Genomic DNA, 14,315 nt, shown 5'->3' with positions numbered 1-14,315 from the left:
CTCCACCTTCCCAGTCCCTGGTCCTCAAACTTGGGGAGACTACCATCATCAGGATCTGCAAATTCTTGTAAATTTGACTCCTCTATGTCTGAATCTTCAAACTCCAGAACATGTTATTGTGATGGTATGTCCCACTCACCCAACTATTTTCCTATTGTAGCAGCCCCATGATTTTTGTCATCCCAGTGCTGCCACCAAATTATGTGATGAGAACCACCAAAACTGCTTATTTTTTTCCCTTTTTAGAATTCACTTTCAGAAGTTCCAGCAGACTGGAGGAGGGCAAACGTTGTCCCCATCTTCAAAAAGAGGGGGAAAGAGGATCCCAACAATTGTTGTCCAGTTAGTCTGACATCAATACCAGGAAAGATTCTAGAACAGACCATTAAACAGAGAGTCTGTGAACATCTAGAAGGCAATTTCATAATCACAAAAAGTCAACATGAGTTTCATAGAAAGAAGTCATGCTAGACAAATCCAATCTCTTTTTTGATAAAATTATCAGCTTGTTAGATGAAGGGAATGCTGTGGATATAGTATATCTTGATTTCAGTAAGGCCTTTGACAGGGTTCCCCATGACATTCTTGCAAACATGCTAGTGAAATGTGGGATAGACAAGGTAACTGTTACATGGATTTGTAATTGGTTGACTGGCCGAATGCAAAGGGTGCTCAACAATGGCTCCTTTTCATCCTGGAGAGAAGTGACCAGTGGGGTCCCAAAGGTTCTATTCTGGGCCCAGTGCTATTCAACATCTTTTATCAATGACTTGGATGACAAAATTGGGGGCATGCTTATCAAATTGGCAGATGACACCAAATTAGGAGGAGTAGCTAATACCCCAGAGGACAGGATCAAGATTCAAAATGACATTGATAGATTGGAAAGCTGGGCCAAGGCTAACAAAATGAATTTCAACACGGAGAAATGTAAGGTACTGCACTTAGAGTGGAAAAATGAAATGCACAGATATAGGATGGGGGACACATGGCTAAAGTGTGAAAGGGATCTGGGAGTCTACGTAGACCACAAGTTGAACATGAGTCAACAGTGGGATGTGGCAGCTAACAAGGCCAATGCAATTTTAGGCTGCATCAATAGAAGTATAATATCTAGATCAAGGGAGGTAAAAGACCCACAGTATTCTGCTCTGGTCAGGCCCCACCTGGAATATTGTGTCAAGTTCTGGGCACCACAATTCAAAAAGGATTTTGAAAAACTGGAGCATGTCCAAAGGAGGACGACTAAAATGATGAAGGGTCTGGAAACCATGCCCTATGACAGTGATGGCGAACCTATGGCATACATGCCAGAGGTGGCACTCAGAGCCCTCTCTTTGGGCACACGCACCATCTTCCCAACACAGACTTCACTAGAGTTTGTCATTAGAAATCCAGAGGGATGTGGCACTTTGCAATAAATAAGTGGGGTTTGGGTTGCAGTTTGGGCACTCGGTCGCTAAAAGGTTCTCCACCACTGCCCTATGAGGAACGCCTTAGGGAGCTGGGTATGTTTAGCCTGGAGAAAAGAAGGTTAAGAGATGATATGATAGCCCTGTTTAAATACTTGAAGGGATGATATATTGAGGAGGGAAACAAGCTTGTTTTCTGCTGCTCCAGGACCCGGAGCAATGGAGGCAAGCTACAGGAAAAGAGATTCCACCTCAACATTCAGAGGAACTTCCTGACAGTAAGGGCTGTTCAACAGTGGAACACCCTCCTTCCTCGGAGAGTGGTGGAGTCTCCTTCCTTAGAGGTCTTTAAACAGAGGCTGGATGACCATCTATTGGAGATGCTTTGGTTGAGATTTCCTGCATGGCAGGGGGTTGGACTGGATGGCCCTTGCGGTCTCTTCCAACTCTATGATTCTATGATTCTGATACCTAGTAGCGTGGTTACTTATTTCAGACCCAGAGAAGCTTGTAAGTAATTTACAATAAAACTTTATTTGAAAAACAGTTTAACAATGTATCACTTGTTCAGTTGTTATGTTCACTTGTTATCATTTCATTTTGTTGCACTTAGTTACACTTTGTTATTCCTCTTTCTCTTTCTAGAGAATTCCAGTTACTCTCACTTAGGACGCTCACACTGTCCTCATTTACTGTTATCCTTCTGAACTTCTTTCTATTCTAGCCCTCAGGCTAACCCTGTCCCTCACTTGGAGTGCTGTATTAGAACCAAGTCCCTCACTTCTGAACTTGTGCCCTATCAGACCTTGTCATAGAGCTAAGTCGTTCCTTTCCAAACTTTAGCTCTCACAGTTCCTAACTTCTGGGCTTTCACACAATAAGACCCTAATTGTCTGAAATCAAAACCCTATCTGACTCCAATTGTCAGCAACAGAATTATTCTTCTCTTACCAGTCAACATGCTATTGGTTGTCACCAGCTGACTCCTAATTGACTGTGGCTAGCTTTCTCCTAATTGGCTTTTGCTAGCCTGGCATAATTCTGTGCCATTTTTGAAGATTATTTGCACTTTCAGATTTGTTTTTGTTTTTTTAAATGCGAGAGGGGTTGTTGTTTTTTTTTTTTGCTGAAAATAGTCTTTTCTGTGTATAAAGAGTGACTTATGTGTTTTGTGGGTGGGTTATATTTTTTCTATCCAGAAAATCATGCTCTTTGCCCCAAAGGTGCCACATGCACTTTTTACATAGCACAAGTTTCAAACTGTGAAGATTCTTGTCTGTTTAGGATTCTTCTCATTAGGTTTTCCAGATATATGGGAAACCCATTTTTGTGCATTATTCAAATATTTTTAAATATTCTTTTCATCCCTGTTTTCAACATCATTTCTATTTCTATTTCTCTGTTTTCATAATCTTGCAACTTATTTGTTCCCCTTACCATTTGGTTTTGGACTGTGGTAGCTGAGGAGATTTTGGCGATGATGCTAAGAAAGCATTGCACCTGAAGTGATAATATAACATATCCTTGCTTTATTTTTTATTTTATTTTTTTAAAAAAAGACTGAAATTATTTTGGCATCTTATGTATGAATACATAAGTTCCCCAGTGGAAGTGATTGTACCTTCTTGTTCAATGCAGAATATTGCATTTAGTCCAAAGGTGTGGAAGTTGTGTTGCACACGTGGTGCCATTTCACATGAAGATGTGCATTAGGTTATGCATTGGGTTTCACATTGGATTGTGAATTAGGTTGCCTATTTGGTTGTGCATCCAGCTGCACATTCAGTTCATTGTTGACATACAACAGAAAGATTGTGTCTCCAATACAGAGAGTCACATTGTACAATGTCAGTGCAGGATCTCAGCCAACCTGAGCCAACAAAGTCAACAGGCTTAAATGACACTATGACATAAGATGGGATGGAGCACCAGAACTTTCATTACTAATTAACCCATAAATAAATAAATAAATAAATAAATCTGCTCCTATGACTTTCTGACAGAGATGGTAATGCAGTCATTTCAAAATTCCAATGAAAATCTTCCACTTTCCTCTTGTTTCACTGTTAAGCAGCTTGTTTTGTTAAGAAATTATTCCTAAAGCTAAGCCAAAAAAAAAAAATACCCTTCTGGTCATTTGAACCTATTGATTCAAGTTTTGCCATCTAAAACTTGAGGTGAAGGTCAGTAAGGATAAAGGAGGAAAATGGAAGTGCAGGGGAACAGATATTTTTATGATGCTTAACTAAAACTGCAAAATATTCAGTGAGATAAGCATTTTATTTTCAATGATTTCTTTGGTCAGATATGCTAAATACTGAAATTAGAGAATAATGCAGCACAACCCTATAAACATCAGCAATATTGTTATACCCAGTATACCAATATGCTCAAAGTCAGGAAGCTAGCTCCTTTTTCTGTGCAACGGATAATTATTTAACATTTCCTTCCTACTTCTACTCCATAGAACAAAGGAAACTGTCCTTCACCTTGAGAAAATGAAGTTTTGTCTCAAGGGCTTATCTTTGTGAATTCTGGAAGCCGGACAATTGCTTGGACACTTCTGCGTGCAAGTGTTTTTCATCTACTGATTCTGCTACAGCCATGTACAAAAGGTAATGTGTCTTGTTATCCCATTTAATTTAATCATCTTGATCAATTGTTTGCCTTCTATTCCTCTGTTGCTTTGTTTTTCAAGAGCTATTAGTCTGTGGAATAAATCTTCCAGAGGAAGTGGTAGAAACCCCACTGCTCAAAACAATGAAAACAAATTTAGACAAAATGCTGGAGGCTAAACTGAAAACTGAACTGGACTTTAGAACAGGAAAGATTACAAAGAAAACTAACTAGAATAGTAGTTTCTCACTGCTAGCTCATATCTATTTCAGATATATGAGATGAATGGAATTGATACTTACAAACAATATACATTTATTTATTTGATTATCATTTATATCCTGCCTTTTCTACCACAGGTGGGATATGAAGTAACTTACATAAACTTAACAAATGTAATTGAAAATACAATTAATAAAAGCCAAAAAATAAATAAAACAAAATTTAATATAATCCTAACTTCCACCCAAAATGTTTTAGCATCTTTGGATTTTAAAGCGTTATCCAGAGATGCCCAATTTTGTTGGAAAAATATCTTCCTTTTGCCCTCCACCAGATTTGAATATTCTTTATGGGCTGTGTTGATTTCTTATAGGTTTTGGTTTAAGATACATTTCAGTCCTAATAGATACAGTCTTTTATGGTTCCTACTATCTGATGTTTACTATGCCAGTTGGGCTAAATTTTATGAAAGTAAACTAATTTCTGTGAATTAAATTTTGATTCTCTCCATTTACTAACTGAAAAGGAGTGTTTTGAATCTATTGGGGCCTTCCTTGCAGAGAGAGAACATCAACTGACATATCCAACTCCTCCTAGAGTGTGTTCTCCAGCAATGCTTGGTACCCCTCCTTGCAGGGTAGGATTCCGGATTATTTTCAACCCCTTTCACTGCTGGTGGCTAGGAAGGCCTTTTTGTTTCAAATGTGACCAGGGGCAGATATTTGCAGACCCCATTTTGGAATCATAGATGTCACTGTGATCAAGCTCCAGATGTTCTCCATCATATTGTATAGCTTTGTCCATTGTATATAATTACGAGGGAAAAATTGTTAAGAAGGTTATTGGAAATGAATATCAGTTTGGATGAATTATCAGTGGAATACTTATTGGAAGATCGGAACCCACATATTACCAGCTTAATGGCCAATTTTCTGGTGGAGACAACAAGATTATGGCTTAAATTTTAATAACAACCCTGAAGTCTTATTGTAAATGCATGTTGTTTTTCCATGCCTAATAAGGGTTGACTGACTGAATATAATCCTTGGAAGGATTAAAATACACCAGTTTTAAAAATATGCTCTGCTCCCTAGCATGTTGTGATTCTCTCTGAATAAAAGGTCAACCTGAATAAATGGTATTTACCTGCCTCTGGAAAGGGATCAAAATGTAATGGTCTTCAACAGGAAGTTCCAGAACTTGAAAACAGCCACTAACAAAGCTATTTCTCTTGTCTCCACTAGATGTGTCTCAGAAAATGGCAGGCACAAAAAAAGTCTTCCCCAAAGATCTCAGACTGAGGCTGGAGAATAACCAAGACCCAAGTGATATATCATAATCATAATTTTGAAATAGAATGAGACATGCACTCTCTGTAACCAGCCTGAGCCAACCGTCTGTCACATTTTAGACCAACTGAATTTTTTATATTCTTTTCTGAGGCAGTTCCACATAAATGGTATAGCAGTAGTCCAAGCAGGATGTATGAAAGGCATGGTGAAATATGAGCAGATCAGATTTATCCAGGATTGGGCATAGCTGGTACATAAATTGGTACATCTTGACATCTATGTTCAGGGATGAATCTAGAAGTATGTGTAAACTGTGAACCTGAATCTTTGAAATGGGGGGGGGGGGGAATCTTATCCAACAGTGGTTGAATTCCTGTTACCTGATCCACTCTTCAGTTGCTTCGAAGCACTTCTGGTTTCTTTGACTTCAATAGGGCAAAATAAATACATATAGAAACTAAACATTTATCACAGTTTCATTTTACTCCTCTTATTTTTGCTTCTATCTATCTACTTACATAATAATTTGCTTTTAAAAACATTTGGCAATATGTTAAATATGCATACATGATACACCAAGCATTCATTCCCCAATATCCAAATTAAAATGTGATCCTCCCTTTTTTCATTGTATACTGAGGTTTTTCAGCCACTTATTCTTCCTTTTATCCCATTGTTTTTCTTTTTAGTCCAGGATAATATCACCTCAATATCTACAGGAGCCATTTAAGATGATATTCCCAAATGATTGTTAGCACCTTTTGTTGTAAATAGCCAGAATCGTTGTTTTCAACTTTATTTTATTTTCTCTTTTTGGCAGCTTGCAAAATGAGGAAATGACCCTTATAATACTGTTGTGGAGAATGTTAACACAATCTCATTGCTTGTTTACATACCCAGTAGGAAGTTTCATATTTCTCACTACATCAAATAATAAAACACAGGTATATAATGTGCCACTAAGGGCCAAATGAAGCTTACTGTTGCAACATATAATACAGTTTCCAGCTGCCTGCTTTCTGCAACAAGATCAAGGTAGTAAGTAGCATAATATGTGTATATATGGCTAATGTACTAAAATAGTGTGCTACTTTTTTTCAGTATGTGATAATGAAAATCTACAAGTGCAAAACCTATGAATCCACATTTTTTTTAAAAAAAAATCACAATGAATACAGATCTTTGGACAGAAGGAGGAAAGTAGCTGTTGATAGTTCCAAATGGTTCCACAAAGATATTACATATGAGGTTTGTTTCACACCTGTTCAATCTGATCAGGAACAGGTAAAGCTGACCTGACATAAGACAAAGCAAAAAGATCATATAGACAGTGAGGTGGGGTAGCCCGGCTTTGGAGCAGAATGCAACACTTCTGGAATGGCATTTCTCCTGGGGTGCTCTGAGATTCAGCAGATGGTTAAAACCCATTGCCTATTTCACTACCATAGTTTTATTGCTTGCGTGCTGGCTTTCTAATTTTCTGACCTTTTGAAATACCTATCCTAAGGCTTAGTTACTGGCAGTAGGGGGCTTTAAGCTAAAATATGTTGGTATTTTCAAAGCCATGTTTTTGCCTTTGGAAACCAGCGGAATGGGTCAATATTGTTTTCTGCAACCCCAGAGAATAGAACCCAGAACAATGGATTTGAGCTACAGGAAAAGAGATTCCACCTCAACATTAGGAAGAACTTCCTGACAGCAAGAGCTGTTAAACAGTGGAATGTGCTGCCTTGGAGAAGTTAAAAACCTTTGGCAGGGCCTTGGACCTGATGATCCCATGTCGTTTCTTCCAACACTACAATTATCCCCAGCACTTCATCTGTAAGAGGCTCACTATCCTTGCCCCCTAATTATGAAGGTACCACAGTTTGAATGCCATTAAGGGCAGCAAAGCAGAGAAAATGCAGAACTGAGTAGATTTCCTTATCAGGTTACATGAAGCAGAATAGATCATTGTGTTTCTGTGTAGCTTTTGTTTGTTGCAATTGAGTTTTTCAAAAGAACATCCTTATGGTCTGTGACCGCATGTCAATTAATAGTGCCATCTGGATATTTTGCATGAAGCAATCTATACGTAAAGTTTTCTTTTCCTTACACTAAATTTTATTTTAGGTTGCTTTTATGAGCAACATGCCCGGAATCATTATAAACAGAAGCAGATCTTTGGATTCAGGACATGTGGTTCACAAAGTTGTTCTGGGTTACACTAATATACATATTTACAGCCATTTTCTGGTTTGCTGCTCTTTCTGTTTCTAATTACAATTCTTAATTATTTTATGGGCAACAAAATGAAACTAGCACCATGTCAATAACATCTTTGGCATTTTTCAATCACCCTCATTCAATATAATAGATTCTTTTTTATTATTCTTTTTTGTTTCCTCCAGAGACAAATATTTTTTGTAACATGTATGAAAGTAGAGTATGGGAAATTTCTTCTTTCTAGTCTCTGCGAATCACACAAATAGTTTATCCTGTGCCTGCACAATAAAGCTCGGAAACTTCTGTAATCACTGAGCAAACTTTAGATTGCCAATTTTTGGCCATAGATCTGCCCACCTTTATGTAGCTCCTGGTATTTCCACTCTTTCTCCAGTTCCTTTCTTCCACTGCGCTAGCAGCTAGAGGGAACTTTGCTCTGGAATCGCTCATAGTTGTTATTCTGATCTTAACGGTTTTGACTAGAGGCTTGTTTCTGACTACCCTTTTGCTAAATCCTTGGCCATTGTTGCTGATCATGCTGGCTTGACTTAACAGCTTGTTTTGACTGACCCTTGGATTGTTTGATTATCCAGTACATCCGCAGAAACAACTATGAAGAAGGTGGTTTCCTTCAAATGGTGCAATAAGTGTAGGTTCAAAATCTCCAAATCAGACCACTATGACTCGTGTCTTTTGTGCTTAGGGGAAGCCCATAATCTGAAGACATGTTCTTCATGCAGGTCCATGACCACCCAGGCCCTCAAGAACAGGGACCAGAAGTTAAAGGCTGCATTCTGGGACCAGGCCTTAAGACCGGCCTCTGCCCCTGCCTTGGAGAGATTTCCAAAGGCTCATTCTTCCTCCTCAGATAAGGAAAAGTCTAAATCTAAAACAGCTGAAAAGTCCTAGGAAAGGTCCCCCAAAGACTTGAGGAAGGATGACAGTTCTGAGGCCACCAAGTCCTCCAAATGCAAACATTCTAAGGACAAGCCATCCTCTTCCAGGAGGGATAAGTCCTCTAATCACATGGCCTCTGAATGGGCCCTTTCTGTTTTACCTGCACTGAGACCCAACCATAAAGATCCTCCCACCCAATCTCGAGGCCCACCAGCGGCTTTTGGAGCAGATCCAGAGGCCTCAGTACCATCCACAACTCCCCATCCTGAGACCTGTATAATGGTCGACATTGAACAGATTGTCTATCTAGACTCTGAGTCTGGTGAAGAGGTTTGCCAAAGTCAGACTATTGATGTGACTGCACATTTTTGACTAGGATTCAAGGAGGTATTTCCTACCTGTGGACCTGGAGGGTCTTTGGAAGAAACTACTTCCTACCCAACCTAGGATTCTTACCCAGGCTCAGGTCAACCAAGCCTCCACTCCAACTCCACCTCTGATACCACCAACTTGCCGGGAATCACTTTATGATAAACCTCTACCCAGGAACCCAGAGAATACATCTGGCTCAGATTGCTCCCATTGACAATCAAGCTCCAGGAGCTGGTGTTCACCCCGGATGTGGAGAGGTGCATCTGACATACCATGACCTTCACCATCCAAGACAAGTGGTCTACTTCAGAGAGTCAACTTCACATCAATGCCCTGGAGAAGCTCGCTGTGGGAAAAGCCCTGAGAGCATTCCAATTGCTCCTCTTTGCTTCTCCTCAGAACACTTACTGTAGAAAGTTTTGTTCTCGGACCCGAGCACCGGGTTCCCAAAGAGATGCCTTCCAGTTTGAGTAGTCAGGAGGGATGGTTTATGCCTTTCCTCCTTTCCCACTCATTGCCAAGGTTGTAGCAAAGATCACATCAGACCGGGCCAGCCAACACCGTCCTCATCACACCCTGGTGGCTGAGGCAACTCTGGTTCGCCCCCTTCTGCATCTCCAGTGGTGAACCACTGGTTGCTCCTGCGTGCACCAGAAATAGCTAAACAAACCACAGGGGTTCTAGCCATAGCTTCCTTCATGTGATGTCTGAACCTGTCAGGCACTGGCAATCTGGCTATTTTTTACCCCTGGCAAGCTGGAAAAATAAATTATGGTTTGTTCAAGGGTTATTTCACTCGCTTGACAGAAAAAACACAAGTCAGAGTGCTCATTCTTGCTAGGATGGGATGTCTTTTTGAAGCATGAATGGAACCTCTATAATTTCTTTAGCTTGTACACTATCTTGTCGACATGTGGTCAGAATTGTGTGGAATTTTGGATTGTTGTGACATTCAAACACAGTCAAATATATAACTGTTCTGATTTTTTAAAAAACAATCTGGCTGTAGAAATTAAGTATAGAATTGGTATAAAATGGTTTTGTTATATTCTGCTTAAATAAAGTTTGATGAGTTAAAATCCAGATTGCTCTACTGTGGCAAAGTTCTAATAATACAATAATTAAGAGGAAATTACATTAGAATATCCTCAGGGCTTACCTTTAATGAAAGAAGAATTTCTTTTGTTGTTAATACGATTTCAACATTGAATCTTTCCCTCCAATTCAGCTTCTTAAAATCATATTTTCCCCACAACCAGCAATAATATGATAGTTGACCTTTTCTTAATGTAAGTTAAGAAAATAATTTTGAGAAACAAGAATAAAACCTCTAAGTATCCTTCATCTAAAGATCAGTGAAACTTTAGCTATAGATCTTTGCTTTAAAATGGCAATGAAAACCCTGAGATCAGAAATGAAAGTTGGCTGAACATGCATAGTGCAGAGATTCTTTTCATATGGAAAGAAGGCACACATTACTTTTGTCAAAGCATTTATTCCGTTCCAAGCCAATTTTTCCTTAAATGTCATCCTTCCTAACATCCTGTTATGTCCCCATTTCTGAAAGGGATATAATATTTTGGATGACCTTAACATTTGAAAATGTATGTGTCTTATACCAATGAAGAACAACTTTCTCAATATTTACAGAGTTTTGTCACAAAGAATTCACAATACTACAACCAAAATACGATCCAACTGTGGCAATGATATGACAATGGATTCCATCCAGAGTTGTATGGCTGAAAGGCCATTCATCCAGTAAGGTTATCCTCCCCTACATTTACAAGCTACTCTGGAGAACTGGAAGATGGGATGTAGCAATGGAAATGGGTGAAAATTAAATAGGGACATTTTGCTCAAGTTAAATTCCTCCTCCTTATTTATAACTACTGCAGTCACTTTACTATTTTTGGTGACAAAGAGGTCTTTAGGCAAACAAAACAGTGTGAAAGTCCTATGGCATGAACTTCTTTCTGAATGCACAACTCTGAGCACCTAAAAAGGTAAAATAGTGAGCTTTTTCATCCCTTGATGAAGATACATGGTCTGACAATAAGATGCTAAACCCAGAAAAGTTTAATAAACTTGAAATAGAAGTTCAAAAATCTACTTTCTTCCAATTCACTACTGATAATATGTCAAACAGCTGTAAACCAATGAATATTCTTTGCTGTCAGCCATGCACAGATTTCAAGCAACCTACTGAATTTTCTTACCTTTCCATATAAGTAGGAGATTCTTGAAGAATCAACTTTCAGTGCAAGGTTCAGGGAGGTTGTTTTGGTCCATACTCCACAGTTCTTGTATTATTTGTGAGCAAATTCTAAGTTGTGACATTCTCTTTTTGCATTAAAAAACACTTTTGCAATCCTCTGCCGTTTGTGCAAAAAATGTTTTCTGAATAGAAATGAACATTTCACAAAAAAATCTTAAAATGTGAACAGTCTTGTAGCAGTTGACCATTTTTATGGGATGTCTCAGTGTGCTGAGATTCCCTTTCTCATAAAAGACAAGAACATTTGCAAATATTTGTCACGTTCTCTGTTGCAGAAACTTTTAAAAATATGTGTACATGTGAAATGTGAGTATAAAGAACGTGCATGTTTCAAATGCAAAGAAAATACTGCTTGAACATGCTTTAGCCAATGTAAAGAACATATTCTAGTAATACATATACTTTACAACACATCAACAATACATATACTTTTAAAAAAAAGGAAACATTCTCATCCCTGAGGAAAAAATAATAAGAATTCAACAAAACCAGCCATGAATCAGACACAGAGGTAGGAAATAGTGACTGACTGACTGACTGACTGACTGACTGACTGACTGACTGACTGACTGATATAGTGTGATCAGTTTACATAATGCTTTACAAGTATTAAAAACACAACAAACAGCCATCCTTGCCAAAAGTGTACAAACACACAAACACAGAGGCACAAGGGAAGGAATAATAGTGATTATATATATATATATATATATATATATATATATAATATTTTAAATAGGAAACTAACAAATACATATTACAAAAACCTACAAGATGATATACAAGGTACCTGGCTAGCAATATGTATGTTATGGATGTCCACATCAATAATGTACAAGGTGGTTGGCTAGGGATGTGTCCTCCAGACTTACAGTAGAGCTATTACAGGCAACTCACCATTCCATGCCTGGTAGAAAGTGAGCGACAGGTTAGTGAAACATCTAGCTATATCAGTGTAGGAGCCAGCATGGTGTAGTGGTTTGAGTGTTGGACTAATACTCTGGTGACCCTGGGCAATTCATACACTCTCAGCCTCACAAAACCCTGTCATGGGTCACCATATGTTGGAAATGACTTGGACTCACAACAACACTGTAACCAGATTAGAAGTAAACCCAAATGCTCCTTTGATCCCCTACACTCTCAAGCAGACATAGAATGGTATGGCTATGGGAAGGTGGGTTGCACTAGTTATAGAGAAAGTATTAGGTGGACAGTAAAGACCAGCTGTAGCATAATTCTGCTTATAACACTACTGCACTATGCTGAGCCATGCCGGATTCTAGCTCTTGCTCTCTATGTACTTAGAGCTGCAATATGGACCTACCAATTAAATAGTGACTTGTTCCACGTAACTCTAGTAGAGTTACACTTTTATTCAGAAAATTGCATAGAATAGCTGTCTGTAATAAAAATGTGTGCAACATTTGTCTTGTTTGGTCATAATTGCTTTACGTGAAGCAGAACATGTTTCAAATTATTTTAATAGGGAATTAAGAAGTGAGTAAGCTGATGTTCACATGGGATCAAAACAATTATTTGCTCATTGTGGAATATTACAGCTGCATCCAGAGGCTCAACAATTACTAGTAACTAAATAAAAAGACAAATATTGTAGTAATTTTTACAGCAATTCTAGTAAGACATGGAATATTTGATAAAATGTTATCTGAAAATTGGCCACAATATATAACAGCTGAATGTTCAGTATTTGTCAAAGAGCATAGCTTTAATCATAGAAATCCTTGTTTTAAAGAGCTGAAGAGGCTACCAGGGACATATGTACAGACTGTGAAAAAAATAATCCAAACAGTAAAATTCCCCATTTTATATTCAAGCTTTTGAACTACATAAATATACCAATTGTGGAAGATGCAGCTCCAGTTCAGCTGTTAAAGAGGATAAGACTGCAATCCAGTCACTAGACAAAAACAGATAAATGTTAGCTAACATCCAAAATAGGTGAATTTAGTGGTGATGGGAGGAGATATTATAAAATCAAACTCAAACAGATAAATCTGTTATGACAGAGGTGCAAAAAATTAGTTAAACCACAGAAGGGAGGATATTTTAGAACTAGAACAAAATAGACAGTAATATTAGGTCTTACTCAAATACCATATTCATATATAGTGGAGGGTGGTGGAAATAAATCCAAGAATGCCTTTGGGGTTCAAAGACAGATGCATCCTGATCAAAGAGAAACTGCCAGAGATTGGGAGTTGTGACTACCTCTTGCAGTTACAGTAAACTTATATATGTTAGTTAAAATCAAGTCATCATTAAGCAACAAAGGAATACCGTCTAAACTTGTTTTTCATTTGGGACTATGGATTATTGCTTTCCTATTCATAGACAACATAGTGTATGCACTGATGAACAGTCAAGGTCTTCAGATAAATCTGAAGGGGCTCAAAAAGGTGGAATGACCCAACTGTAACAAACAAGCTAAAGAAAAGATTCAAAGATCCTTATTACAATCATAAACCAGCATGAGAAGGGCACTTTTGCGATGTTTCCCAACCTGTGCTCTGGGGAGTCCTTGGGGCTCCACATGCACTTCCACCTAATCCTAAATTTAACTCTCCCTCTAACCCCAATCCTTGTAACCCTACTCCTAAACACCATTAACTTGTAAGACATAGGGTAGGCCTCTTATTGGCTCTGCCATAAAAACTGATTCTAAAAAGGGCTCAGTTAGTCAAAAAGGTTGGAAACCCCTGCAATAGACCATGCTAGTCCTGAGCCTGAACCTAAGAATATTCAGGACTACAAATCTGATCAGTAGACTCAGAATGGAAAGGAATACTGGTGAGATATTACAGAGCATTAGCTGCAGCCCTTTGTTACGGGCAAGACAGATTAATCCAATTCAGCCAGAAACTCAGGGTTCTTCTATTCAAAAAACAGCTTGACTGACTGGACTGGACTGAGCAGTGTATGACAAGTAGGTTCAGAGATTTAAACCTAGTGCTGATTTTGCTGTAGAAAGTGTAAGAAATACTTTCTCTTTGTTGACTT

General features: G+C 38.4%; 1 long non-coding RNA gene across 1 annotated transcript; it reads left to right on the top strand.

The window, feature by feature from the left end:
- The first annotated feature begins 3,453 nt into the window (after positions 1–3,453).
- On the top strand, positions 3,454–5,990 carry LOC121930474. The gene is made up of 3 exons (XR_006103954.1): positions 3,454–3,595; positions 3,880–4,027; positions 5,495–5,990. It is a non-coding gene; the product is annotated as an uncharacterized LOC121930474 (long non-coding RNA).
- Positions 5,991–14,315: the final 8,325 nt, after the last annotated feature.

This window comes from Sceloporus undulatus, chromosome 5 (genome assembly GCF_019175285.1).
Source record: "Sceloporus undulatus isolate JIND9_A2432 ecotype Alabama chromosome 5, SceUnd_v1.1, whole genome shotgun sequence".
In the NCBI taxonomy this organism is placed as follows: Eukaryota; Metazoa; Chordata; class Lepidosauria; order Squamata; family Phrynosomatidae; genus Sceloporus; species Sceloporus undulatus.
The sequence above is the reverse complement of the archived record's forward strand: the minus strand, read 5'-3'. Positions and strand labels throughout refer to the sequence as shown.